Source organism: Tasmannia lanceolata, unplaced genomic scaffold (assembly GCF_043159265.1).
Source record: "Tasmannia lanceolata isolate RefF3 unplaced genomic scaffold, GAP_Taslan_0.1 ptg000003l, whole genome shotgun sequence".
Taxonomy (NCBI): Eukaryota; Viridiplantae; Streptophyta; class Magnoliopsida; order Canellales; family Winteraceae; genus Tasmannia; species Tasmannia lanceolata.
Genome location: NW_027518680.1, coordinates 29,831,253 through 29,854,026, shown reverse-complemented (window position 1 = coordinate 29,854,026; position 22,774 = coordinate 29,831,253). Strand labels below are relative to the sequence as shown.

The 22,774-nt window shown below is 48.3% G+C and overlaps 32 non-coding genes across 32 annotated transcripts; all 32 read right to left on the bottom strand.

The window, feature by feature from the left end:
• Positions 1-436: 436 nt before the first annotated feature.
• Positions 437-555, bottom strand: LOC143871021 (5S ribosomal RNA). The gene has a single exon (XR_013245798.1). It is a non-coding gene; the product is annotated as a 5S ribosomal RNA (ribosomal RNA).
• A 597-nt stretch (positions 556-1,152) lies between these two features.
• On the bottom strand, positions 1,153-1,271 carry LOC143871020 (5S ribosomal RNA). The gene has a single exon (XR_013245797.1). It is a non-coding gene; the product is annotated as a 5S ribosomal RNA (ribosomal RNA).
• Positions 1,272-1,868: 597 nt separating this feature from the next.
• Positions 1,869-1,987, bottom strand: LOC143873595 (5S ribosomal RNA). The gene has a single exon (XR_013248299.1). It is a non-coding gene; the product is annotated as a 5S ribosomal RNA (ribosomal RNA).
• A 597-nt stretch (positions 1,988-2,584) lies between these two features.
• Positions 2,585-2,703, bottom strand: LOC143871019 (5S ribosomal RNA). The gene has a single exon (XR_013245796.1). It is a non-coding gene; the product is annotated as a 5S ribosomal RNA (ribosomal RNA).
• Positions 2,704-3,300: 597 nt separating this feature from the next.
• On the bottom strand, positions 3,301-3,419 carry LOC143871018 (5S ribosomal RNA). Its single transcript, XR_013245795.1, has one exon. It is a non-coding gene; the product is annotated as a 5S ribosomal RNA (ribosomal RNA).
• Positions 3,420-4,016: 597 nt separating this feature from the next.
• On the bottom strand, positions 4,017-4,135 carry LOC143871017 (5S ribosomal RNA). Its single transcript, XR_013245794.1, has one exon. It is a non-coding gene; the product is annotated as a 5S ribosomal RNA (ribosomal RNA).
• Positions 4,136-4,732: 597 nt separating this feature from the next.
• LOC143871016 (5S ribosomal RNA) lies at positions 4,733-4,851 on the bottom strand. The gene has a single exon (XR_013245792.1). It is a non-coding gene; the product is annotated as a 5S ribosomal RNA (ribosomal RNA).
• Positions 4,852-5,448: 597 nt separating this feature from the next.
• On the bottom strand, positions 5,449-5,567 carry LOC143871014 (5S ribosomal RNA). Its single transcript, XR_013245790.1, has one exon. It is a non-coding gene; the product is annotated as a 5S ribosomal RNA (ribosomal RNA).
• A 597-nt stretch (positions 5,568-6,164) lies between these two features.
• On the bottom strand, positions 6,165-6,283 carry LOC143871013 (5S ribosomal RNA). Its single transcript, XR_013245789.1, has one exon. It is a non-coding gene; the product is annotated as a 5S ribosomal RNA (ribosomal RNA).
• A 597-nt stretch (positions 6,284-6,880) lies between these two features.
• LOC143871012 (5S ribosomal RNA) lies at positions 6,881-6,999 on the bottom strand. The gene has a single exon (XR_013245788.1). It is a non-coding gene; the product is annotated as a 5S ribosomal RNA (ribosomal RNA).
• A 597-nt stretch (positions 7,000-7,596) lies between these two features.
• LOC143871011 (5S ribosomal RNA) lies at positions 7,597-7,715 on the bottom strand. The gene has a single exon (XR_013245786.1). It is a non-coding gene; the product is annotated as a 5S ribosomal RNA (ribosomal RNA).
• Positions 7,716-8,312: 597 nt separating this feature from the next.
• On the bottom strand, positions 8,313-8,431 carry LOC143871010 (5S ribosomal RNA). The gene has a single exon (XR_013245785.1). It is a non-coding gene; the product is annotated as a 5S ribosomal RNA (ribosomal RNA).
• A 597-nt stretch (positions 8,432-9,028) lies between these two features.
• LOC143871009 (5S ribosomal RNA) lies at positions 9,029-9,147 on the bottom strand. The gene has a single exon (XR_013245784.1). It is a non-coding gene; the product is annotated as a 5S ribosomal RNA (ribosomal RNA).
• Positions 9,148-9,744: 597 nt separating this feature from the next.
• LOC143873723 (5S ribosomal RNA) lies at positions 9,745-9,863 on the bottom strand. Its single transcript, XR_013248425.1, has one exon. It is a non-coding gene; the product is annotated as a 5S ribosomal RNA (ribosomal RNA).
• Positions 9,864-10,460: 597 nt separating this feature from the next.
• On the bottom strand, positions 10,461-10,579 carry LOC143873594 (5S ribosomal RNA). Its single transcript, XR_013248298.1, has one exon. It is a non-coding gene; the product is annotated as a 5S ribosomal RNA (ribosomal RNA).
• Positions 10,580-11,176: 597 nt separating this feature from the next.
• LOC143873113 (5S ribosomal RNA) lies at positions 11,177-11,295 on the bottom strand. Its single transcript, XR_013247834.1, has one exon. It is a non-coding gene; the product is annotated as a 5S ribosomal RNA (ribosomal RNA).
• Positions 11,296-11,892: 597 nt separating this feature from the next.
• LOC143871008 (5S ribosomal RNA) lies at positions 11,893-12,011 on the bottom strand. Its single transcript, XR_013245783.1, has one exon. It is a non-coding gene; the product is annotated as a 5S ribosomal RNA (ribosomal RNA).
• Positions 12,012-12,608: 597 nt separating this feature from the next.
• On the bottom strand, positions 12,609-12,727 carry LOC143871007 (5S ribosomal RNA). The gene has a single exon (XR_013245782.1). It is a non-coding gene; the product is annotated as a 5S ribosomal RNA (ribosomal RNA).
• Positions 12,728-13,324: 597 nt separating this feature from the next.
• LOC143871005 (5S ribosomal RNA) lies at positions 13,325-13,443 on the bottom strand. Its single transcript, XR_013245781.1, has one exon. It is a non-coding gene; the product is annotated as a 5S ribosomal RNA (ribosomal RNA).
• Positions 13,444-14,040: 597 nt separating this feature from the next.
• On the bottom strand, positions 14,041-14,159 carry LOC143871004 (5S ribosomal RNA). The gene has a single exon (XR_013245780.1). It is a non-coding gene; the product is annotated as a 5S ribosomal RNA (ribosomal RNA).
• A 597-nt stretch (positions 14,160-14,756) lies between these two features.
• LOC143871002 (5S ribosomal RNA) lies at positions 14,757-14,875 on the bottom strand. Its single transcript, XR_013245778.1, has one exon. It is a non-coding gene; the product is annotated as a 5S ribosomal RNA (ribosomal RNA).
• A 597-nt stretch (positions 14,876-15,472) lies between these two features.
• Positions 15,473-15,591, bottom strand: LOC143871001 (5S ribosomal RNA). The gene has a single exon (XR_013245777.1). It is a non-coding gene; the product is annotated as a 5S ribosomal RNA (ribosomal RNA).
• Positions 15,592-16,188: 597 nt separating this feature from the next.
• Positions 16,189-16,307, bottom strand: LOC143871000 (5S ribosomal RNA). The gene has a single exon (XR_013245776.1). It is a non-coding gene; the product is annotated as a 5S ribosomal RNA (ribosomal RNA).
• A 597-nt stretch (positions 16,308-16,904) lies between these two features.
• Positions 16,905-17,023, bottom strand: LOC143870999 (5S ribosomal RNA). The gene has a single exon (XR_013245775.1). It is a non-coding gene; the product is annotated as a 5S ribosomal RNA (ribosomal RNA).
• Positions 17,024-17,620: 597 nt separating this feature from the next.
• Positions 17,621-17,739, bottom strand: LOC143870998 (5S ribosomal RNA). The gene has a single exon (XR_013245774.1). It is a non-coding gene; the product is annotated as a 5S ribosomal RNA (ribosomal RNA).
• A 597-nt stretch (positions 17,740-18,336) lies between these two features.
• LOC143870997 (5S ribosomal RNA) lies at positions 18,337-18,455 on the bottom strand. The gene has a single exon (XR_013245773.1). It is a non-coding gene; the product is annotated as a 5S ribosomal RNA (ribosomal RNA).
• Positions 18,456-19,052: 597 nt separating this feature from the next.
• On the bottom strand, positions 19,053-19,171 carry LOC143870996 (5S ribosomal RNA). The gene has a single exon (XR_013245772.1). It is a non-coding gene; the product is annotated as a 5S ribosomal RNA (ribosomal RNA).
• Positions 19,172-19,768: 597 nt separating this feature from the next.
• On the bottom strand, positions 19,769-19,887 carry LOC143870995 (5S ribosomal RNA). The gene has a single exon (XR_013245771.1). It is a non-coding gene; the product is annotated as a 5S ribosomal RNA (ribosomal RNA).
• Positions 19,888-20,484: 597 nt separating this feature from the next.
• Positions 20,485-20,603, bottom strand: LOC143870994 (5S ribosomal RNA). The gene has a single exon (XR_013245770.1). It is a non-coding gene; the product is annotated as a 5S ribosomal RNA (ribosomal RNA).
• A 597-nt stretch (positions 20,604-21,200) lies between these two features.
• Positions 21,201-21,319, bottom strand: LOC143870993 (5S ribosomal RNA). The gene has a single exon (XR_013245769.1). It is a non-coding gene; the product is annotated as a 5S ribosomal RNA (ribosomal RNA).
• Positions 21,320-21,916: 597 nt separating this feature from the next.
• LOC143870991 (5S ribosomal RNA) lies at positions 21,917-22,035 on the bottom strand. The gene has a single exon (XR_013245767.1). It is a non-coding gene; the product is annotated as a 5S ribosomal RNA (ribosomal RNA).
• A 597-nt stretch (positions 22,036-22,632) lies between these two features.
• LOC143870990 (5S ribosomal RNA) lies at positions 22,633-22,751 on the bottom strand. Its single transcript, XR_013245766.1, has one exon. It is a non-coding gene; the product is annotated as a 5S ribosomal RNA (ribosomal RNA).
• Between the last annotated feature and the right edge of the window lie 23 nt (positions 22,752-22,774).

Below are 22,774 nucleotides of genomic sequence, written 5' to 3'. Positions count from 1 at the left end.
GGATCTTCCCGAGTACCCCCGAATCAATATAAGAATCGCGACGATCTGACGGGCGGATCAAAAGTTATCGTCGGAACGATATTTGTGCACCAAGGGTAGCTCACGGCCAGTAAACACCTTCCGACCGGATTCATGACTCGCATCCACTAGTACACTCATCCGCTATAGCCTGTACGTCACTGAATCTAAACAAACCCCCGCTATAATTTGACTGCAAATGAAATGTCAGAACGAATTCCGTTTATCGAATCAAACGACACTATCACCCCGCCATAATATAGACCGGACGTCTTTGAATTCACCATCCGGAAGAAAATAAAAAGATCCGAACCGAAACGTAAGAGGCGACGCACTAAACGTGCGTTTCAGTTCGCATCGATGTTCCAGAACCGAAAGATTGTTCGAAAAAAGTGGTAGATAGCCGAAAAAAGTGACAGGGGTGCAACACGAGGACTTCCCAGGAGGTCACCCATCCTAGTACTACTCTCGCCCAAGCACGCTTAACTTCGGAGTTCTGATGGGATCCAGTGCATTTGTGCTGGTATGATCGCACCCAGCATGCCTCTCCATTGTCAAAGTAATAAAGAGTTTCCACTCGCATTGTCGTACGAAGTCCGTTTAAATGAAAGTGCGAAAAAATCCTGCTAGATGACACCGGATGGACGATCCGAGCATGTCGGGAGGCCGGATGACCGCCAGGGCTGTCATCGCGCGATGGATCTTCCCGAGTACCCCCGAATCAATATAAGAATCGCGACGATCTGACGGGCGGATCAAAAGTTATCGTCGGAACGATATTTGTGCACCAAGGGTAGCTCACGGCCAGTAAACACCTTCCGACCGGATTCATGACTCGCATCCACTAGTACACTCATCCGCTATAGCCTGTACGTCACTGAATCTAAACAAACCCCCGCTATAATTTGACCGCAAATGAAATGTCAGAACGAATTCCGTTTATCGAATCAAACGACACTATCACCCCGCCATAATAAAGACCGGACGTGTTTGAATTCACCATCCGGAAGAAAATAAAAAGATCCGAACCGAAACGTAGGAGGCGACGCACTAAACGTGCGTTTCAGTTCGCATCGATGTTCCAGAACCGAAAGATTGTTCGAAAAAAGTGGTAGATAGCCGAAAAAAGTGACAGGGGTGCAACACGAGGACTTCCCAGGAGGTCACCCATCCTAGTACTACTCTCGCCCAAGCACGCTTAACTTCGGAGTTCTGATGGGATCCAGTGCATTTGTGCTGGTATGATCGCACCCAGCATGCCTCTCCATTGTCAAAGTAATAAAGAGTTTCCACTCGCATTGTCGTACGAAGTCCGTTTAAATGAAAGTGCGAAAAAATCCTGCTAGATGACACCGGATGGACGATCCGAGCATGTCGGGAAGCCGGATGACCGCCAGGGCTGTCATCGCGCGATTAATCTTCCCGAGTACCCCCGAATCAATATAAGAATCGCTACGATTTGACGGGCGGATCAAAAGTTATCGTCGGAACGATATTTGTGCACCAAGGGTAGCTCACGGCCAGTAAACACCTTCCGACCGGATTCATGACTCGCATCCACTAGTACACTCATCCGCTATAGCCTGTACGTCACTGAATCTAAACAAACCCCCGCTATAATTTGACCGCAAATGAAATGTCAGAACGAATTCCGTTTATCGAATCAAACGACACTATCAGCCCGCCATAATAAAGACCTGACGTCTTTGAATTCACCATCCGGAAGAAAATAAAAAGATCCGAACCGAAACGTATGAGGCGACGCACTAAACGTGCGTTTCAGTTCGCATCGATGTTCCAGAACCGAAAGATTGTTCGAAAAAAGTGGTAGATAGCCGAAAAAAGTGACAGGGGTGCAACACGAGGACTTCCCAGGAGGTCACCCATCCTAGTACTACTCTCGCCCAAGCACGCTTAACTTCGAAGTTCTGATGGGATCCAGTGCATTTGTGCTGGTATGATCGCACCCAGCATGCCTCTCCATTGTCAAAGTAATAAAGAGTTTCCACTCGCATTGTCGTACGAAGTCCGTTTAAATGAAAGTGCGAAAAAATCCTGCTAGATGACACCGGATGGACGATCCGAGCATGTCGGGAAGCCGGATGGCCGCCAGGGCTGTCATCGCGCGATGAATCTTCCCGAGTACCCCCGAATCAATATAAGAATCGCCACGATCTGACGGGCGGATCAAAAGTTATCGTCGGAACGATATTTGTGCACCAAGGGTAGCTCACGGCCAGTAAACACCTTCCGACCGGATTCATGACTCTCATCCACTAGTACACTCATCCGCTATAGCCTGTACGTCACTGAATCTAAACAAACCCCCGCTATAATTTGACCGCAAATGAAATGTCAGAACGAATTCCGTTTATCGAATCAAACGACACTATCACCCCGCCATAATAAAGACCGGACGTGTTTGAATTCACCATCCGGAAGAAAATAAAAAGATCCGAACCGAAACGTAGGAGGCGACGCACTAAACGTGCGTTTCAGTTCGCATCGATGTTCCAGAACCGAAAGATTGTTCGAAAAAAGTGGTAGATAGCCGAAAACAGTGACAGGGGTGCAACACGAGGACTTCCCAGGAGGTCACCCATCCTAGTACTACTCTCGCCCAAGCACGCTTAACTTCGGAGTTCTGATGGGATCCAGTGCATTTGTGCTGGTATGATCGCACCCAGCATGCCTCTCCATTGTCAAAGTAATAAAGAGTTTCCACTCGCATTGTCGTACGAAGTCCGTTTAAATGAAAGTGCGAAAAAATCCTGCTAGATGACACCGGATGGACGATCCGAGCATGTCGGGAAGCCGGATGACCGCCAGGGCTGTCATCGCGCGATGGATCTTCCCGAGTACCCCCGAATCAATATAAGAATCGCGACGATCTGACGGGCGGATCAAAAGTTATCGTCGGAACGATATTTGTGCACCAAGGGTAGCTCACGGCCAGTAAACACCTTCCGACCGGATTCATGACTCGCATCCACTAGTACACTCATCCGCTATAGCCTGTACGTCACTGAATCTAAACAAACCCCCGCTATAATTTGACCGCAAATGAAATGTCAGAACGAATTCCGTTTATCGAATCAAACGACACTATCACCCCGCCATAATAAAGACCGGACGTCTTTGAATTCACCATCCGGAAGAAAATAAAAAGATCCGAACCGAAACGTAGGAGGCGACGCACTAAACGTGCGTTTCAGTTCGCATCGATGTTCCAGAACCGAAAGATTGTTCGAAAAAAGTGGTAGATAGCCCAAAAAAGTGACAGGGGTGCAACACGAGGACTTCCCAGGAGGTCACCCATCCTAGTACTACTCTCGCCCAAGCACGCTTAACTTCGGAGTTCTGATGGGATCCAGTGCATTTGTGCTGGTATGATCGCACCCAGCATGCCTCTCCATTGTCAAAGTAATAAAGAGTTTCCACTCGCATTGTCGTACGAAGTCCGTTTAAATGAAAGTGCGAAAAAATCCTGCTAGATGACACCGGATGGACGATCCGAGCATGTCGGGAAGCCGGATGACTGCCAGGGCTGTCATCGCGCGATGGATCTTCCCGAGTACCCCCGAATCAATATAAGAATCGCTACGATCTGACGGGCGGATCAAAAGTTATCGTCGGAACGATATTTGTGCACCAAGGGTAGCTCACGGCCAGTAAACACCTTCCGACCGGATTCATGACTCGCATCCACTAGTACACTCATCCGCTATAGCCTGTACGTCACTGAATCTAAACAAACCCCCGCTATAATTTGACTGCAAATGAAATGTCAGAACGAATTCCGTTTATCGAATCAAACGACACTATCACCCCGCCATAATAAAGACCGGACGTGTTTGAATTCACCATCCGGAAGAAAATAAAAAGATCCGAACCGAAACGTAGGAGGCGACGCACTAAACGTGCGTTTCAGTTCGCATCGATGTTCCAGAACCGAAAGATTGTTCGAAAAAAGTGGTAGATAGCCGAAAAAAGTGACAGGGGTGCAACACGAGGACTTCCCAGGAGGTCACCCATCCTAGTACTACTCTCGCCCAAGCACGCTTAACTTCGGAGTTCTGATGGGATCCAGTGCATTTGTGCTGGTATGATCGCACCCAGCATGCCTCTCCATTGTCAAAGTAATAAAGAGTTTCCACTCGCATTGTCGTACGAAGTCCGTTTAAATGAAAGTGCGAAAAAATCCTGCTAGATTACACCGGATGGACGATCCGAGCATGTCGGGAAGCCGGATGACCGCCAGGGCTGTCATCGCGCGATGGATCTTCCCGAGTACCCCCGAATCAATATAAGAATCGCGACGATCTGACGGGCGGATCAAAAGTTATCGTCGGAACGATATTTGTGCACCAAGGGTAGCTCACGGCCAGTAAACACCTTCCGACCGGATTCATGACTCGCATCCACTAGTACACTCATCCGCTATAGCCTGTACGTCACTGAATCTAAACAAACCCCCGCTATAATTTGACCGCAAATGAAATGTCAGAACGAATTCCGTTTATCGAATCAAACGACACTATCAGCCCGCCATAATAAAGACCTGACGTCTTTGAATTCACCATCCGGAAGAAAATAAAAAGATCCGAACCGAAACGTATGAGGCGACGCACTAAACGTGCGTTTCAGTTCGCATCGATGTTCCAGAACCGAAAGATTGTTCGAAAAAAGTGGTAGATAGCCGAAAAAAGTGACAGGGGTGCAACACGAGGACTTCCCAGGAGGTCACCCATCCTAGTACTACTCTCGCCCAAGCACGCTTAACTTCGGAGTTCTGATGGGATCCAGTGCATTTGTGCTGGTATGATCGCACCCAGCATGCCTCTCCATTGTCAAAGTAATAAAGAGTTTCCACTCGCATTGTCGTACGAAGTCCGTTTAAATGAAAGTGCGAAAAAATCCTGCTAGATGACACCGGATGGACGATCCGAGCATGTCGGGAAGCCGGATGGCCGCCAGGGCTGTCATCGCGCGATGAATCTTCCCGAGTACCCCCGAATCAATATAAGAATCGCGACGATCTGACGGGCGGATCAAAAGTTATCGTCGGAACGATATTTGTGCACCAAGGGTAGCTCACGGCCAGTAAACACCTTCCGACCGGATTCATGACTCGCATCCACTAGTACACTCATCCGCTATAGCCTGTACGTCACTGAATCTAAACAAACCCCCGCTATAATTTGACCGCAAATGAAATGTCAGAACGAATTCCGTTTATCGAATCAAACGACACTATCACCCCGCCATAATAAAGACCGGACGTGTTTGAATTCACCATCCGGAAGAAAATAAAAAGATCCGAACCGAAACGTAGGAGGCGACGCACTAAACGTGCGTTTCAGTTCGCATCGATGTTCCAGAACCGAAAGATTGTTCGAAAAAAGTGGTAGATAGCCCAAAAAAGTGACAGGGGTGCAACACGAGGACTTCCCAGGAGGTCACCCATCCTAGTACTACTCTCGCCCAAGCACGCTTAACTTCGGAGTTCTGATGGGATCCAGTGCATTTGTGCTGGTATGATCGCACCCAGCATGCCTCTCCATTGTCAAAGTAATAAAGAGTTTCCACTCGCATTGTCGTACGAAGTCCGTTTAAATGAAAGTGCGAAAAAATCCTGCTAGATGACACCGGATGGACGATCCGAGCATGTCGGGAAGCCGGATGACTGCCAGGGCTGTCATCGCGCGATGGATCTTCCCGAGTACCCCCGAATCAATATAAGAATCGCTACGATTTGACGGGCGGATCAAAAGTTATCGTCGGAACGATATTTGTGCACCAAGGGTAGCTCACGGCCAGTAAACACCTTCCGACCGGATTCATGACTCGCATCCACTAGTACACTCATCCGCTATAGCCTGTACGTCACTGAATCTAAACAAACCCCCGCTATAATTTGACTGCAAATGAAATGTCAGAACGAATTCCGTTTAGCGAATCAAACGACACTATCACCCCGCCATAATAAAGACCGGACGTGTTTGAATTCACCATCCGGAAGAAAATAAAAAGATCCGAACCGAAACGTAGGAGGCGACGCACTAAACGTGCGTTTCAGTTCGCATCGATGTTCCAGAACCGAAAGATTGTTCGAAAAAAGTGGTAGATAGCCGAAAAAAGTGACAGGGGTGCAACACGAGGACTTCCCAGGAGGTCACCCATCCTAGTACTACTCTCGCCCAAGCACGCTTAACTTCGGAGTTCTGATGGGATCCAGTGCATTTGTGCTGGTATGATCGCACCCAGCATGCCTCTCCATTGTCAAAGTAATAAAGAGTTTCCACTCGCATTGTCGTACGAAGTCCGTTTAAATGAAAGTGCGAAAAAATCCTGCTAGATTACACCGGATGGACGATCCGAGCATGTCGGGAAGCCGGATGACCGCCAGGGCTGTCATCGCGCGATGGATCTTCCCGAGTACCCCCGAATCAATATAAGAATCGCGACGATCTGACGGGCGGATCAAAAGTTATCGTCGGAACGATATTTGTGCACCAAGGGTAGCTCACGGCCAGTAAACACCTTCCGACCGGATTCATGACTCGCATCCACTAGTACACTCATCCGCTATAGCCTGTACGTCACTGAATCTAAACAAACCCCCGCTATAATTTGACTGCAAATGAAATGTCAGAACGAATTCCGTTTATCGAATCAAACGACACTATCACCCCGCCATAATATAGACCGGACGTCTTTGAATTCACCATCCGGAAGAAAATAAAAAGATCCGAACCGAAACGTAAGAGGCGACGCACTAAACGTGCGTTTCAGTTCGCATCGATGTTCCAGAACCGAAAGATTGTTCGAAAAAAGTGGTAGATAGCCGAAAAAAGTGACAGGGGTGCAACACGAGGACTTCCCAGGAGGTCACCCATCCTAGTACTACTCTCGCCCAAGCACGCTTAACTTCGGAGTTCTGATGGGATCCAGTGCATTTGTGCTGGTATGATCGCACCCAGCATGCCTCTCCATTGTCAAAGTAATAAAGAGTTTCCACTCGCATTGTCGTACGAAGTCCGTTTAAATGAAAGTGCGAAAAAATCCTGCTAGATGACACCGGATGGACGATCCGAGCATGTCGGGAAGCCGGATGACCGCCAGGGCTGTCATCGCGCGATGGATCTTCCCGAGTACCCCCGAATCAATATAAGAATCGCGACGATCTGACGGGCGGATCAAAAGTTATCGTCGGAACGATATTTGTGCACCAAGGGTAGCTCACGGCCAGTAAACACCTTCCGACCGGATTCATGACTCGCATCCACTAGTACACTCATCCGCTATAGCCTGTACGTCACTGAATCTAAACAAACCCCCGCTATAATTTGACCGCAAATGAAATGTCAGAACGAATTCCGTTTATCGAATCAAACGACACTATCACCCCGCCATAATAAAGACCGGACGTGTTTGAATTCACCATCCGGAAGAAAATAAAAAGATCCGAACCGAAACGTAGGAGGCGACGCACTAAACGTGCGTTTCAGTTCGCATCGATGTTCCAGAACCGAAAGATTGTTCGAAAAAAGTGGTAGATAGCCCAAAAAAGTGACAGGGGTGCAACACGAGGACTTCCCAGGAGGTCACCCATCCTAGTACTACTCTCGCCCAAGCACGCTTAACTTCGGAGTTCTGATGGGATCCAGTGCATTTGTGCTGGTATGATCGCACCCAGCATGCCTCTCCATTGTCAAAGTAATAAAGAGTTTCCACTCGCATTGTCGTACGAAGTCCGTTTAAATGAAAGTGCGAAAAAATCCTGCTAGATGACACCGGATGGACGATCCGAGCATGTCGGGAAGCCGGATGACTGCCAGGGCTGTCATCGCGCGATGGATCTTCCCGAGTACCCCCGAATCAATATAAGAATCGCTACGATCTGACGGGCGGATCAAAAGTTATCGTCGGAACGATATTTGTGCACCAAGGGTAGCTCACGGCCAGTAAACACCTTCCGACCGGATTCATGACTCGCATCCACTAGTACACTCATCCGCTATAGCCTGTACGTCACTGAATCTAAACAAACCCCCGCTATAATTTGACTGCAAATGAAATGTCAGAACGAATTCCGTTTATCGAATCAAACGACACTATCACCCCGCCATAATAAAGACCGGACGTGTTTGAATTCACCATCCGGAAGAAAATAAAAAGATCCGAACCGAAACGTAGGAGGCGACGCACTAAACGTGCGTTTCAGTTCGCATCGATGTTCCAGAACCGAAAGATTGTTCGAAAAAAGTGGTAGATAGCCGAAAAAAGTGACAGGGGTGCAACACGAGGACTTCCCAGGAGGTCACCCATCCTAGTACTACTCTCGCCCAAGCACGCTTAACTTCGGAGTTCTGATGGGATCCAGTGCATTTGTGCTGGTATGATCGCACCCAGCATGCCTCTCCATTGTCAAAGTAATAAAGAGTTTCCACTCGCATTGTCGTACGAAGTCCGTTTAAATGAAAGTGCGAAAAAATCCTGCTAGATTACACCGGATGGACGATCCGAGCATGTCGGGAAGCCGGATGACCGCCAGGGCTGTCATCGCGCGATGGATCTTCCCGAGTACCCCCGAATCAATATAAGAATCGCGACGATCTGACGGGCGGATCAAAAGTTATCGTCGGAACGATATTTGTGCACCAAGGGTAGCTCACGGCCAGTAAACACCTTCCGACCGGATTCATGACTCGCATCCACTAGTACACTCATCCGCTATAGCCTGTACGTCACTGAATCTAAACAAACCCCCGCTATAATTTGACTGCAAATGAAATGTCAGAACGAATTCCGTTTATCGAATCAAACGACACTATCACCCCGCCATAATATAGACCGGACGTCTTTGAATTCACCATCCGGAAGAAAATAAAAAGATCCGAACCGAAACGTAAGAGGCGACGCACTAAACGTGCGTTTCAGTTCGCATCGATGTTCCAGAACCGAAAGATTGTTCGAAAAAAGTGGTAGATAGCCGAAAAAAGTGACAGGGGTGCAACACGAGGACTTCCCAGGAGGTCACCCATCCTAGTACTACTCTCGCCCAAGCACGCTTAACTTCGGAGTTCTGATGGGATCCAGTGCATTTGTGCTGGTATGATCGCACCCAGCATGCCTCTCCATTGTCAAAGTAATAAAGAGTTTCCACTCGCATTGTCGTACGAAGTCCGTTTAAATGAAAGTGCGAAAAAATCCTGCTAGATGACACCGGATGGACGATCCGAGCATGTCGGGAAGCCGGATGACCGCCAGGGCTGTCATCGCGCGATGAATCTTCCCGAGTACCCCCGAATCAATATAAGAATCGCCACGATCTGACGGGCGGATCAAAAGTTATCGTCGGAACGATATTTGTGCACCAAGGGTAGCTCACGGCCAGTAAACACCTTCCGACCGGGTTCATGACTCGCATCCACTAGTACACTCATCCGCTATAGCCTGTACGTCACTGAATCTAAACAAACCCCCGCTATAATTTGACCGCAAATGAAATGTCAGAACGAATTCCGTTTATCGAATCAAACGACACTATCACCCCGCCATAATAAAGACCGGACGTGTTTGAATTCACCATCCGGAAGAAAATAAAAAGATCCGAACCGAAACGTAGGAGGCGACGCACTAAACGTGCGTTTCAGTTCGCATCGATGTTCCAGAACCGAAAGATTGTTCGAAAAAAGTGGTAGATAGCCCAAAAAAGTGACAGGGGTGCAACACGAGGACTTCCCAGGAGGTCACCCATCCTAGTACTACTCTCGCCCAAGCACGCTTAACTTCGGAGTTCTGATGCGATCCAGTGCATTTGTGCTGGTATGATCGCACCCAGCATGCCTCTCCATTGTCAAAGTAATAAAGAGTTTCCACTCGCATTGTCGTACGAAGTCCGTTTAAATGAAAGTGCGAAAAAATCCTGCTAGATGACACCGGATGGACGATCCGAGCATGTCGGGAAGCCGGATGACCGCCAGGGCTGTCATCGCGCGATTAATCTTCCCGAGTACCCCCGAATCAATATAAGAATCGCTACGATCTGACGGGCGGATCAAAAGTTATCGTCGGAACGATATTTGTGCACCAAGGGTATCTCACGGCCAGTAAACACCTTCCGACCGGATTCATGACTCGCATCCACTAGTACACTCATCCGCTATAGCCTGTACGTCACTGAATCTAAACAAACCCCCGCTATAATTTGACCGCAAATGAAATGTCAGAACGAATTCCGTTTATCGAATCAAACGACACTATCAGCCCGCCATAATAAAGACCTGACGTCTTTGAATTCACCATCCGGAAGAAAATAAAAAGATCCGAACCGAAACGTATGAGGCGACGCACTAAACGTGCGTTTCAGTTCGCATCGATGTTCCAGAACCGAAAGATTGTTCGAAAAAAGTGGTAGATAGCCGAAAAAAGTGACAGGGGTGCAACACGAGGACTTCCCAGGAGGTCACCCATCCTAGTACTACTCTCGCCCAAGCACGCTTAACTTCGAAGTTCTGATGGGATCCAGTGCATTTGTGCTGGTATGATCGCACCCAGCATGCCTCTCCATTGTCAAAGTAATAAAGAGTTTCCACTCGCATTGTCGTACGAAGTCCGTTTAAATGAAAGTGCGAAAAAATCCTGCTAGATGACACCGGATGGACGATCCGAGCATGTCGGGAAGCCGGATGGCCGCCAGGGCTGTCATCGCGCGATGAATCTTCCCGAGTACCCCCGAATCAATATAAGAATCGCCACGATCTGACGGGCGGATCAAAAGTTATCGTCGGAACGATATTTGTGCACCAAGGGTAGCTCACGGCCAGTAAACACCTTCCGACCGGATTCATGACTCTCATCCACTAGTACACTCATCCGCTATAGCCTGTACGTCACTGAATCTAAACAAACCCCCGCTATAATTTGACCGCAAATGAAATGTCAGAACGAATTCCGTTTATCGAATCAAACGACACTATCACCCCGCCATAATAAAGACCGGACGTGTTTGAATTCACCATCCGGAAGAAAATAAAAAGATCCGAACCGAAACGTAGGAGGCGACGCACTAAACGTGCGTTTCAGTTCGCATCGATGTTCCAGAACCAAAAGATTGTTCGAAAAAAGTGGTAGATAGCCGAAAACAGTGACAGGGGTGCAACACGAGGACTTCCCAGGAGGTCACCCATCCTAGTACTACTCTCGCCCAAGCACGCTTAACTTCGGAGATCTGATGGGATCCAGTGCATTTGTGCTGGTATGATCGCACCCAGCATGCCTCTCCATTGTCAAAGTAATAAAGAGTTTCCACTCGCATTGTCGTACGAAGTCCGTTTAAATGAAAGTGCGAAAAAATCCTGCTAGATTACACCGGATGGACGATCCGAGCATGTCGGGAAGCCGGATGACCGCCAGGGCTGTCATCGCGCGATGGATCTTCCCGAGTACCCCCGAATCAATATAAGAATCGCGACGATCTGACGGGCGGATCAAAAGTTATCGTCGGAACGATATTTGTGCACCAAGGGTAGCTCACGGCCAGTAAACACCTTCCGACCGGATTCATGACTCGCATCCACTAGTACACTCATCCGCTATAGCCTGTACGTCACTGAATCTAAACAAACCCCCGCTATAATTTGACTGCAAATGAAATGTCAGAACGAATTCCGTTTATCGAATCAAACGACACTATCACCCCGCCATAATATAGACCGGACGTCTTTGAATTCACCATCCGGAAGAAAATAAAAAGATCCGAACCGAAACGTAAGAGGCGACGCACTAAACGTGCGTTTCAGTTCGCATCGATGTTCCAGAACCGAAAGATTGTTCGAAAAAAGTGGTAGATAGCCGAAAAAAGTGACAGGGGTGCAACACGAGGACTTCCCAGGAGGTCACCCATCCTAGTACTACTCTCGCCCAAGCACGCTTAACTTCGGAGTTCTGATGGGATCCAGTGCATTTGTGCTGGTATGATCGCACCCAGCATGCCTCTCCATTGTCAAAGTAATAAAGAGTTTCCACTCGCATTGTCGTACGAAGTCCGTTTAAATGAAAGTGCGAAAAAATCCTGCTAGATGACACCGGATGGACGATCCGAGCATGTCGGGAAGCCGGATGACCGCCAGGGCTGTCATCGCGCGATGGATCTTCCCGAGTACCCCCGAATCAATATAAGAATCGCGACGATCTGACGGGCGGATCAAAAGTTATCGTCGGAACGATATTTGTGCACCAAGGGTAGCTCACGGCCAGTAAACACCTTCCGACCGGATTCATGACTCGCATCCACTAGTACACTCATCCGCTATAGCCTGTACGTCACTGAATCTAAACAAACCCCCGCTATAATTTGACCGCAAATGAAATGTCAGAACGAATTCCGTTTATCGAATCAAACGACACTATCACCCCGCCATAATAAAGACCGGACGTGTTTGAATTCACCATCCGGAAGAAAATAAAAAGATCCGAACCGAAACGTAGGAGGCGACGCACTAAACGTGCGTTTCAGTTCGCATCGATGTTCCAGAACCGAAAGATTGTTCGAAAAAAGTGGTAGATAGCCCAAAAAAGTGACAGGGGTGCAACACGAGGACTTCCCAGGAGGTCACCCATCCTAGTACTACTCTCGCCCAAGCACGCTTAACTTCGGAGTTCTGATGGGATCCAGTGCATTTGTGCTGGTATGATCGCACCCAGCATGCCTCTCCATTGTCAAAGTAATAAAGAGTTTCCACTCGCATTGTCGTACGAAGTCCGTTTAAATGAAAGTGCGAAAAAATCCTGCTAGATGACACCGGATGGACGATCCGAGCATGTCGGGAAGCCGGATGACTGCCAGGGCTGTCATCGCGCGATGGATCTTCCCGAGTACCCCCGAATCAATATAAGAATCGCTACGATCTGACGGGCGGATCAAAAGTTATCGTCGGAACGATATTTGTGCACCAAGGGTAGCTCACGGCCAGTAAACACCTTCCGACCGGATTCATGACTCGCATCCACTAGTACACTCATCCGCTATAGCCTGTACGTCACTGAATCTAAACAAACCCCCGCTATAATTTGACTGCAAATGAAATGTCAGAACGAATTCCGTTTATCGAATCAAACGACACTATCACCCCGCCATAATAAAGACCGGACGTGTTTGAATTCACCATCCGGAAGAAAATAAAAAGATCCGAACCGAAACGTAGGAGGCGACGCACTAAACGTGCGTTTCAGTTCGCATCGATGTTCCAGAACCGAAAGATTGTTCGAAAAAAGTGGTAGATAGCCGAAAAAAGTGACAGGGGTGCAACACGAGGACTTCCCAGGAGGTCACCCATCCTAGTACTACTCTCGCCCAAGCACGCTTAACTTCGGAGTTCTGATGGGATCCAGTGCATTTGTGCTGGTATGATCGCACCCAGCATGCCTCTCCATTGTCAAAGTAATAAAGAGTTTCCACTCGCATTGTCGTACGAAGTCCGTTTAAATGAAAGTGCGAAAAAATCCTGCTAGATTACACCGGATGGACGATCCGAGCATGTCGGGAAGCCGGATGACCGCCAGGGCTGTCATCGCGCGATGGATCTTCCCGAGTACCCCCGAATCAATATAAGAATCGCGACGATCTGACGGGCGGATCAAAAGTTATCGTCGGAACGATATTTGTGCACCAAGGGTAGCTCACGGCCAGTAAACACCTTCCGACCGGATTCATGACTCGCATCCACTAGTACACTCATCCGCTATAGCCTGTACGTCACTGAATCTAAACAAACCCCCGCTATAATTTGACTGCAAATGAAATGTCAGAACGAATTCCGTTTATCGAATCAAACGACACTATCACCCCGCCATAATATAGACCGGACGTCTTTGAATTCACCATCCGGAAGAAAATAAAAAGATCCGAACCGAAACGTAAGAGGCGACGCACTAAACGTGCGTTTCAGTTCGCATCGATGTTCCAGAACCGAAAGATTGTTCGAAAAAAGTGGTAGATAGCCGAAAAAAGTGACAGGGGTGCAACACGAGGACTTCCCAGGAGGTCACCCATCCTAGTACTACTCTCGCCCAAGCACGCTTAACTTCGGAGTTCTGATGGGATCCAGTGCATTTGTGCTGGTATGATCGCACCCAGCATGCCTCTCCATTGTCAAAGTAATAAAGAGTTTCCACTCGCATTGTCGTACGAAGTCCGTTTAAATGAAAGTGCGAAAAAATCCTGCTAGATGACACCGGATGGACGATCCGAGCATGTCGGGAAGCCGGATGACCGCCAGGGCTGTCATCGCGCGATGGATCTTCCCGAGTACCCCCGAATCAATATAAGAATCGCGACGATCTGACGGGCGGATCAAAAGTTATCGTCGGAACGATATTTGTGCACCAAGGGTAGCTCACGGCCAGTAAACACCTTCCGACCGGATTCATGACTCGCATCCACTAGTACACTCATCCGCTATAGCCTGTACGTCACTGAATCTAAACAAACCCCCGCTATAATTTGACCGCAAATGAAATGTCAGAACGAATTCCGTTTATCGAATCAAACGACACTATCACCCCGCCATAATAAAGACCGGACGTGTTTGAATTCACCATCCGGAAGAAAATAAAAAGATCCGAACCGAAACGTAGGAGGCGACGCACTAAACGTGCGTTTCAGTTCGCATCGATGTTCCAGAACCGAAAGATTGTTCGAAAAAAGTGGTAGATAGCCCAAAAAAGTGACAGGGGTGCAACACGAGGACTTCCCAGGAGGTCACCCATCCTAGTACTACTCTCGCCCAAGCACGCTTAACTTCGGAGTTCTGATGGGATCCAGTGCATTTGTGCTGGTATGATCGCACCCAGCATGCCTCTCCATTGTCAAAGTAATAAAGAGTTTCCACTCGCATTGTCGTACGAAGTCCGTTTAAATGAAAGTGCGAAAAAATCCTGCTAGATGACACCGGATGGACGATCCGATCATGTCGGGAAGCCGGATGACTGCCAGGGCTGTCATCGCGCGATGGATCTTCCCGAGTACCCCCGAATCAATATAAGAATCGCTACGATCTGACGGGCGGATCAAAAGTTATCGTCGGAACGATATTTGTGCACCAAGGGTAGCTCACGGCCAGTAAACACCTTCCGACCGGATTCATGACTCGCATCCACTAGTACACTCATCCGCTATAGCCTGTACGTCACTGAATCTAAACAAACCCCCGCTATAATTTGACTGCAAATGAAATGTCAGAACGAATTCCGTTTAGCGAATCAAACGACACTATCACCCCGCCATAATAAAGACCGGACGTGTTTGAATTCACCATCCGGAAGAAAATAAAAAGATCCGAACCGAAACGTAGGAGGCGACGCACTAAACGTGCGTTTCAGTTCGCATCGATGTTCCAGAACCGAAAGATTGTTCGAAAAAAGTGGTAGATAGCCGAAAAAAGTGACAGGGGTGCAACACGAGGACTTCCCAGGAGGTCACCCATCCTAGTACTACTCTCGCCCAAGCACGCTTAACTTCGGAGTTCTGATGGGATCCAGTGCATTTGTGCTGGTATGATCGCACCCAGCATGCCTCTCCATTGTCAAAGTAATAAAGAGTTTCCACTCGCATTGTCGTACGAAGTCCGTTTAAATGAAAGTGCGAAAAAATCCTGCTAGATTACACCGGATGGACGATCCGAGCATGTCGGGAAGCCGGATGACCGCCAGGGCTGTCATCGCGCGATGGATCTTCCCGAGTACCCCCGAATCAATATAAGAATCGCGACGATCTGACGGGCGGATCAAAAGTTATCGTCGGAACGATATTTGTGCACCAAGGGTAGCTCACGGCCAGTAAACACCTTCCGACCGGATTCATGACTCGCATCCACTAGTACACTCATCCGCTATAGCCTGTACGTCACTGAATCTAAACAAACCCCCGCTATAATTTGACTGCAAATGAAATGTCAGAACGAATTCCGTTTATCGAATCAAACGACACTATCACCCCGCCATAATATAGACCGGACGTCTTTGAATTCACCATCCGGAAGAAAATAAAAAGATCCGAACCGAAACGTAAGAGGCGACGCACTAAACGTGCGTTTCAGTTCGCATCGATGTTCCAGAACCGAAAGATTGTTCGAAAAAAGTGGTAGATAGCCGAAAAAAGTGACAGGGGTGCAACACGAGGACTTCCCAGGAGGTCACCCATCCTAGTACTACTCTCGCCCAAGCACGCTTAACTTCGGAGTTCTGATGGGATCCAGTGCATTTGTGCTGGTATGATCGCACCCAGCATGCCTCTCCATTGTCAAAGTAATAAAGAGTTTCCACTCGCATTGTCGTACGAAGTCCGTTTAAATGAAAGTGCGAAAAAATCCTGCTAGATGACACCGGATGGACGATCCGAGCATGTCGGGAAGCCGGATGACCGCCAGGGCTGTCATCGCGCGATGGATCTTCCCGAGTACCCCCGAATCAATATAAGAATCGCGACGATCTGACGGGCGGATCAAAAGTTATCGTCGGAACGATATTTGTGCACCAAGGGTAGCTCACGGCCAGTAAACACCTTCCGACCGGATTCATGACTCGCATCCACTAGTACACTCATCCGCTATAGCCTGTACGTCACTGAATCTAAACAAACCCCCGCTATAATTTGACCGCAAATGAAATGTCAGAACGAATTCCGTTTATCGAATCAAACGACACTATCACCCCGCCATAATAAAGACCGGACGTGTTTGAATTCACCATCCGGAAGAAAATAAAAAGATCCGAACCGAAACGTAGGAGGCGACGCACTAAACGTGCGTTTCAGTTCGCATCGATGTTCCAGAACCGAAAGATTGTTCGAAAAAAGTGGTAGATAGCCCAAAAAAGTGACAGGGGTGCAACACGAGGACTTCCCAGGAGGTCACCCATCCTAGTACTACTCTCGCCCAAGCACGCTTAACTTCGGAGTTCTGATGGGATCCAGTGCATTTGTGCTGGTATGATCGCACCCAGCATGCCTCTCCATTGTCAAAGTAATAAAGAGTTTCCACTCGCATTGTCGTACGAAGTCCGTTTAAATGAAAGTGCGAAAAAATCCTGCTAGATGACACCGGATGGACGATCCGAGCATGTCGGGAAGCCGGATGACTGCCAGGGCTGTCATCGCGCGATGGATCTTCCCGAGTACCCCCGAATCAATATAAGAATCGCTACGATCTGACGGGCGGATCAAAAGTTATCGTCGGAACGATATTTGTGCACCAAGGGTAGCTCACGGCCAGTAAACACCTTCCGACCGGATTCATGACTCGCATCCACTAGTACACTCATCCGCTATAGCCTGTACGTCACTGAATCTAAACAAACCCCCGCTATAATTTGACTGCAAATGAAATGTCAGAACGAATTCCGTTTATCGAATCAAACGACACTATCACCCCGCCATAATAAAGACCGGACGTGTTTGAATTCACCATCCGGAAGAAAATAAAAAGATCCGAACCGAAACGTAGGAGGCGACGCACTAAACGTGCGTTTCAGTTCGCATCGATGTTCCAGAACCGAAAGATTGTTCGAAAAAAGTGGTAGATAGCCGAAAAAAGTGACAGGGGTGCAACACGAGGACTTCCCAGGAGGTCACCCATCCTAGTACTACTCTCGCCCAAGCACGCTTAACTTCGGAGTTCTGATGGGATCCAGTGCATTTGTGCTGGTATGATCGCACCCAGCATGCCTCTCCATTGTCAAAGTAATAAAGAGTTTCCACTCGCATTGTCGTACGAAGTCCGTTTAAATGAAAGTGCGAAAAAATCCTGCTAGATTACACCGGATGGACGATCCGAGCATGTCGGGAAGCCGGATGACCGCCAGGGCTGTCATCGCGCGATGGATCTTCCCGAGTACCCCCGAATCAATATAAGAATCGCGACGATCTGACGGGCGGATCAAAAGTTATCGTCGGAACGATATTTGTGCACCAAGGGTAGCTCACGGCCAGTAAACACCTTCCGACCGGATTCATGACTCGCATCCACTAGTACACTCATCCGCTATAGCCTGTACGTCACTGAATCTAAACAAACCCCCGCTATAATTTGACTGCAAATGAAATGTCAGAACGAATTCCGTTTATCGAATCAAACGACACTATCACCCCGCCATAATATAGACCGGACGTCTTTGAATTCACCATCCGGAAGAAAATAAAAAGATCCGAACCGAAACGTAAGAGGCGACGCACTAAACGTGCGTTTCAGTTCGCATCGATGTTCCAGAACCGAAAGATTGTTCGAAAAAAGTGGTAGATAGCCGAAAAAAGTGACAGGGGTGCAACACGAGGACTTCCCAGGAGGTCACCCATCCTAGTACTACTCTCGCCCAAGCACGCTTAACTTCGGAGTTCTGATGGGATCCAGTGCATTTGTGCTGGTATGATCGCACCCAGCATGCCTCTCCATTGTCAAAGTAATAAAGAGTTTCCACTCGCATTGTCGTACGAAGTCCGTTTAAATGAAAGTGCGAAAAAATCCTGCTAGATTACACCGGATGGACGATCCGAGCATGTCGGGAAGCCGGATGACCGCCAGGGCTGTCATCGCGCGATGGATCTTCCCGAGTACCCCCGAATCAATATAAGAATCGCGACGATCTGACGGGCGGATCAAAAGTTATCGTCGGAACGATATTTGTGCACCAAGGGTAGCTCACGGCCAGTAAACACCTTCCGACCGGATTCATGACTCGCATCCACTAGTACACTCATCCGCTATAGCCTGTACGTCACTGAATCTAAACAAACCCCCGCTATAATTTGACTGCAAATGAAATGTCAGAACGAATTCCGTTTATCGAATCAAACGACACTATCACCCCGCCATAATATAGACCGGACGTCTTTGAATTCACCATCCGGAAGAAAATAAAAAGATCCGAACCGAAACGTAAGAGGCGACGCACTAAACGTGCGTTTCAGTTCGCATCGATGTTCCAGAACCGAAAGATTGTTCGAAAAAAGTGGTAGATAGCCGAAAAAAGTGACAGGGGTGCAACACGAGGACTTCCCAGGAGGTCACCCATCCTAGTACTACTCTCGCCCAAGCACGCTTAACTTCGGAGTTCTGATGGGATCCAGTGCATTTGTGCTGGTATGATCGCACCCAGCATGCCTCTCCATTGTCAAAGTAATAAAGAGTTTCCACTCGCATTGTCGTACGAAGTCCGTTTAAATGAAAGTGCGAAAAAATCCTGCTAGATGACACCGGATGGACGATCCGAGCATGTCGGGAAGCCGGATGACCGCCAGGGCTGTCATCGCGCGATGGATCTTCCCGAGTACCCCCGAATCAATATAAGAATCGCGACGATCTGACGGGCGGATCAAAAGTTATCGTCGGAACGATATTTGTGCACCAAGGGTAGCTCACGGCCAGTAAACACCTTCCGACCGGATTCATGACTCGCATCCACTAGTACACTCATCCGCTATAGCCTGTACGTCACTGAATCTAAACAAACCCCCGCTATAATTTGACCGCAAATGAAATGTCAGAACGAATTCCGTTTATCGAATCAAACGACACTATCACCCCGCCATAATAAAGACCGGACGTGTTTGAATTCACCATCCGGAAGAAAATAAAAAGATCCGAACCGAAACGTAGGAGGCGACGCACTAAACGTGCGTTTCAGTTCGCATCGATGTTCCAGAACCGAAAGATTGTTCGAAAAAAGTGGTAGATAGCCCAAAAAAGTGACAGGGGTGCAACACGAGGACTTCCCAGGAGGTCACCCATCCTAGTACTACTCTCGCCCAAGCACGCTTAACTTCGGAGTTCTGATGGGATCCAGTGCATTTGTGCTGGTATGATCGCACCCAGCATGCCTCTCCATTGTCAAAGTAATAAAGAGTTTCCACTCGCATTGTCGTACGAAGTCCGTTTAAATGAAAGTGCGAAAAAATCCTGCTAGATGACACCGGATGGACGATCCGATCATGTCGGGAAGCCGGATGACTGCCAGGGCTGTCATCGCGCGATGGATCTTCCCGAGTACCCCCGAATCAATATAAGAATCGCTACGATCTGACGGGCGGATCAAAAGTTATCGTCGGAACGATATTTGTGCACCAAGGGTAGCTCACGGCCAGTAAACACCTTCCGACCGGATTCATGACTCGCATCCACTAGTACACTCATCCGCTATAGCCTGTACGTCACTGAATCTAAACAAACCCCCGCTATAATTTGACTGCAAATGAAATGTCAGAACGAATTCCGTTTAGCGAATCAAACGACACTATCACCCCGCCATAATAAAGACCGGACGTGTTTGAATTCACCATCCGGAAGAAAATAAAAAGATCCGAACCGAAACGTAGGAGGCGACGCACTAAACGTGCGTTTCAGTTCGCATCGATGTTCCAGAACCGAAAGATTGTTCGAAAAAAGTGGTAGATAGCCGAAAAAAGTGACAGGGGTGCAACACGAGGACTTCCCAGGAGGTCACCCATCCTAGTACTACTCTCGCCCAAGCACGCTTAACTTCGGAGTTCTGATGGGATCCAGTGCATTTGTGCTGGTATGATCGCACCCAGCATGCCTCTCCATTGTCAAAGTAATAAAGAGTTTCCACTCGCATTGTCGTACGAAGTCCGTTTAAATGAAAGTGCGAAAAAATCCTGCTAGATTACACCGGATGGACGATCCGAGCATGTCGGGAAGCCGGATGACCGCCAGGGCTGTCATCGCGCGATGGATCTTCCCGAGTACCCCCGAATCAATATAAGAATCGCGACGATCTGACGGGCGGATCAAAAGTTATCGTCGGAACGATATTTGTGCACCAAGGGTAGCTCACGGCCAGTAAACACCTTCCGACCGGATTCATGACTCGCATCCACTAGTACACTCATCCGCTATAGCCTGTACGTCACTGAATCTAAACAAACCCCCGCTATAATTTGACTGCAAATGAAATGTCAGAACGAATTCCGTTTATCGAATCAAACGACACTATCACCCCGCCATAATATAGACCGGACGTCTTTGAATTCACCATCCGGAAGAAAATAAAAAGATCCGAACCGAAACGTAAGAGGCGACGCACTAAACGTGCGTTTCAGTTCGCATCGATGTTCCAGAACCGAAAGATTGTTCGAAAAAAGTGGTAGATAGCCGAAAAAAGTGACAGGGGTGCAACACGAGGACTTCCCAGGAGGTCACCCATCCTAGTACTACTCTCGCCCAAGCACGCTTAACTTCGGAGTTCTGATGGGATCCAGTGCATTTGTGCTGGTATGATCGCACCCAGCATGCCTCTCCATTGTCAAAGTAATAAAGAGTTTCCACTCGCATTGTCGTACGAAGTCCGTTTAAATGAAAGTGCGAAAAAATCCTGCTAGATGACACCGGATGGACGATCCGAGCATGTCGGGAAGCCGGATGACCGCCAGGGCTGTCATCGCGCGATGGATCTTCCCGAGTACCCCCGAATCAATATAAGAATCGCGACGATCTGACGGGCGGATCAAAAGTTATCGTCGGAACGATATTTGTGCACCAAGGGTAGCTCACGGCCAGTAAACACCTTCCGACCGGATTCATGACTCGCATCCACTAGTACACTCATCCGCTATAGCCTGTACGTCACTGAATCTAAACAAACCCCCGCTATAATTTGACCGCAAATGAAATGTCAGAACGAATTCCGTTTATCGAATCAAACGACACTATCACCCCGCCATAATAAAGACCGGACGTGTTTGAATTCACCATCCGGAAGAAAATAAAAAGATCCGAACCGAAACGTAGGAGGCGACGCACTAAACGTGCGTTTCAGTTCGCATCGATGTTCCAGAACCGAAAGATTGTTCGAAAAAAGTGGTAGATAGCCCAAAAAAGTGACAGGGGTGCAACACGAGGACTTCCCAGGAGGTCACCCATCCTAGTACTACTCTCGCCCAAGCACGCTTAACTTCGGAGTTCTGATGGGATCCAGTGCATTTGTGCTGGTATGATCGCACCCAGCATGCCTCTCCATTGTCAAAGTAATAAAGAGTTTCCACTCGCATTGTCGTACGAAGTCCGTTTAAATGAAAGTGCGAAAAAATCCTGCTAGATGACACCGGATGGACGATCCGAGCATGTCGGGAAGCCGGATGACTGCCAGGGCTGTCATCGCGCGATGGATCTTCCCGAGTACCCCCGAATCAATATAAGAATCGCTACGATCTGACGGGCGGATCAAAAGTTATCGTCGGAACGATATTTGTGCACCAAGGGTAGCTCACGGCCAGTAAACACCTTCCGACCGGATTCATGACTCGCATCCACTAGTACACTCATCCGCTATAGCCTGTACGTCACTGAATCTAAACAAACCCCCGCTATAATTTGACTGCAAATGAAATGTCAGAACGAATTCCGTTTATCGAATCAAACGACACTATCACCCCGCCATAATAAAGACCGGACGTGTTTGAATTCACCATCCGGAAGAAAATAAAAAGATCCGAACCGAAACGTAGGAGGCGACGCACTAAACGTGCGTTTCAGTTCGCATCGATGTTCCAGAACCGAAAGATTGTTCGAAAAAAGTGGTAGATAGCCGAAAAAAGTGACAGGGGTGCAACACGAGGACTTCCCAGGAGGTCACCCATCCTAGTACTACTCTCGCCCAAGCACGCTTAACTTCGGAGTTCTGATGGGATCCAGTGCATTTGTGCTGGTATGATCGCACCCAGCATGCCTCTCCATTGTCAAAG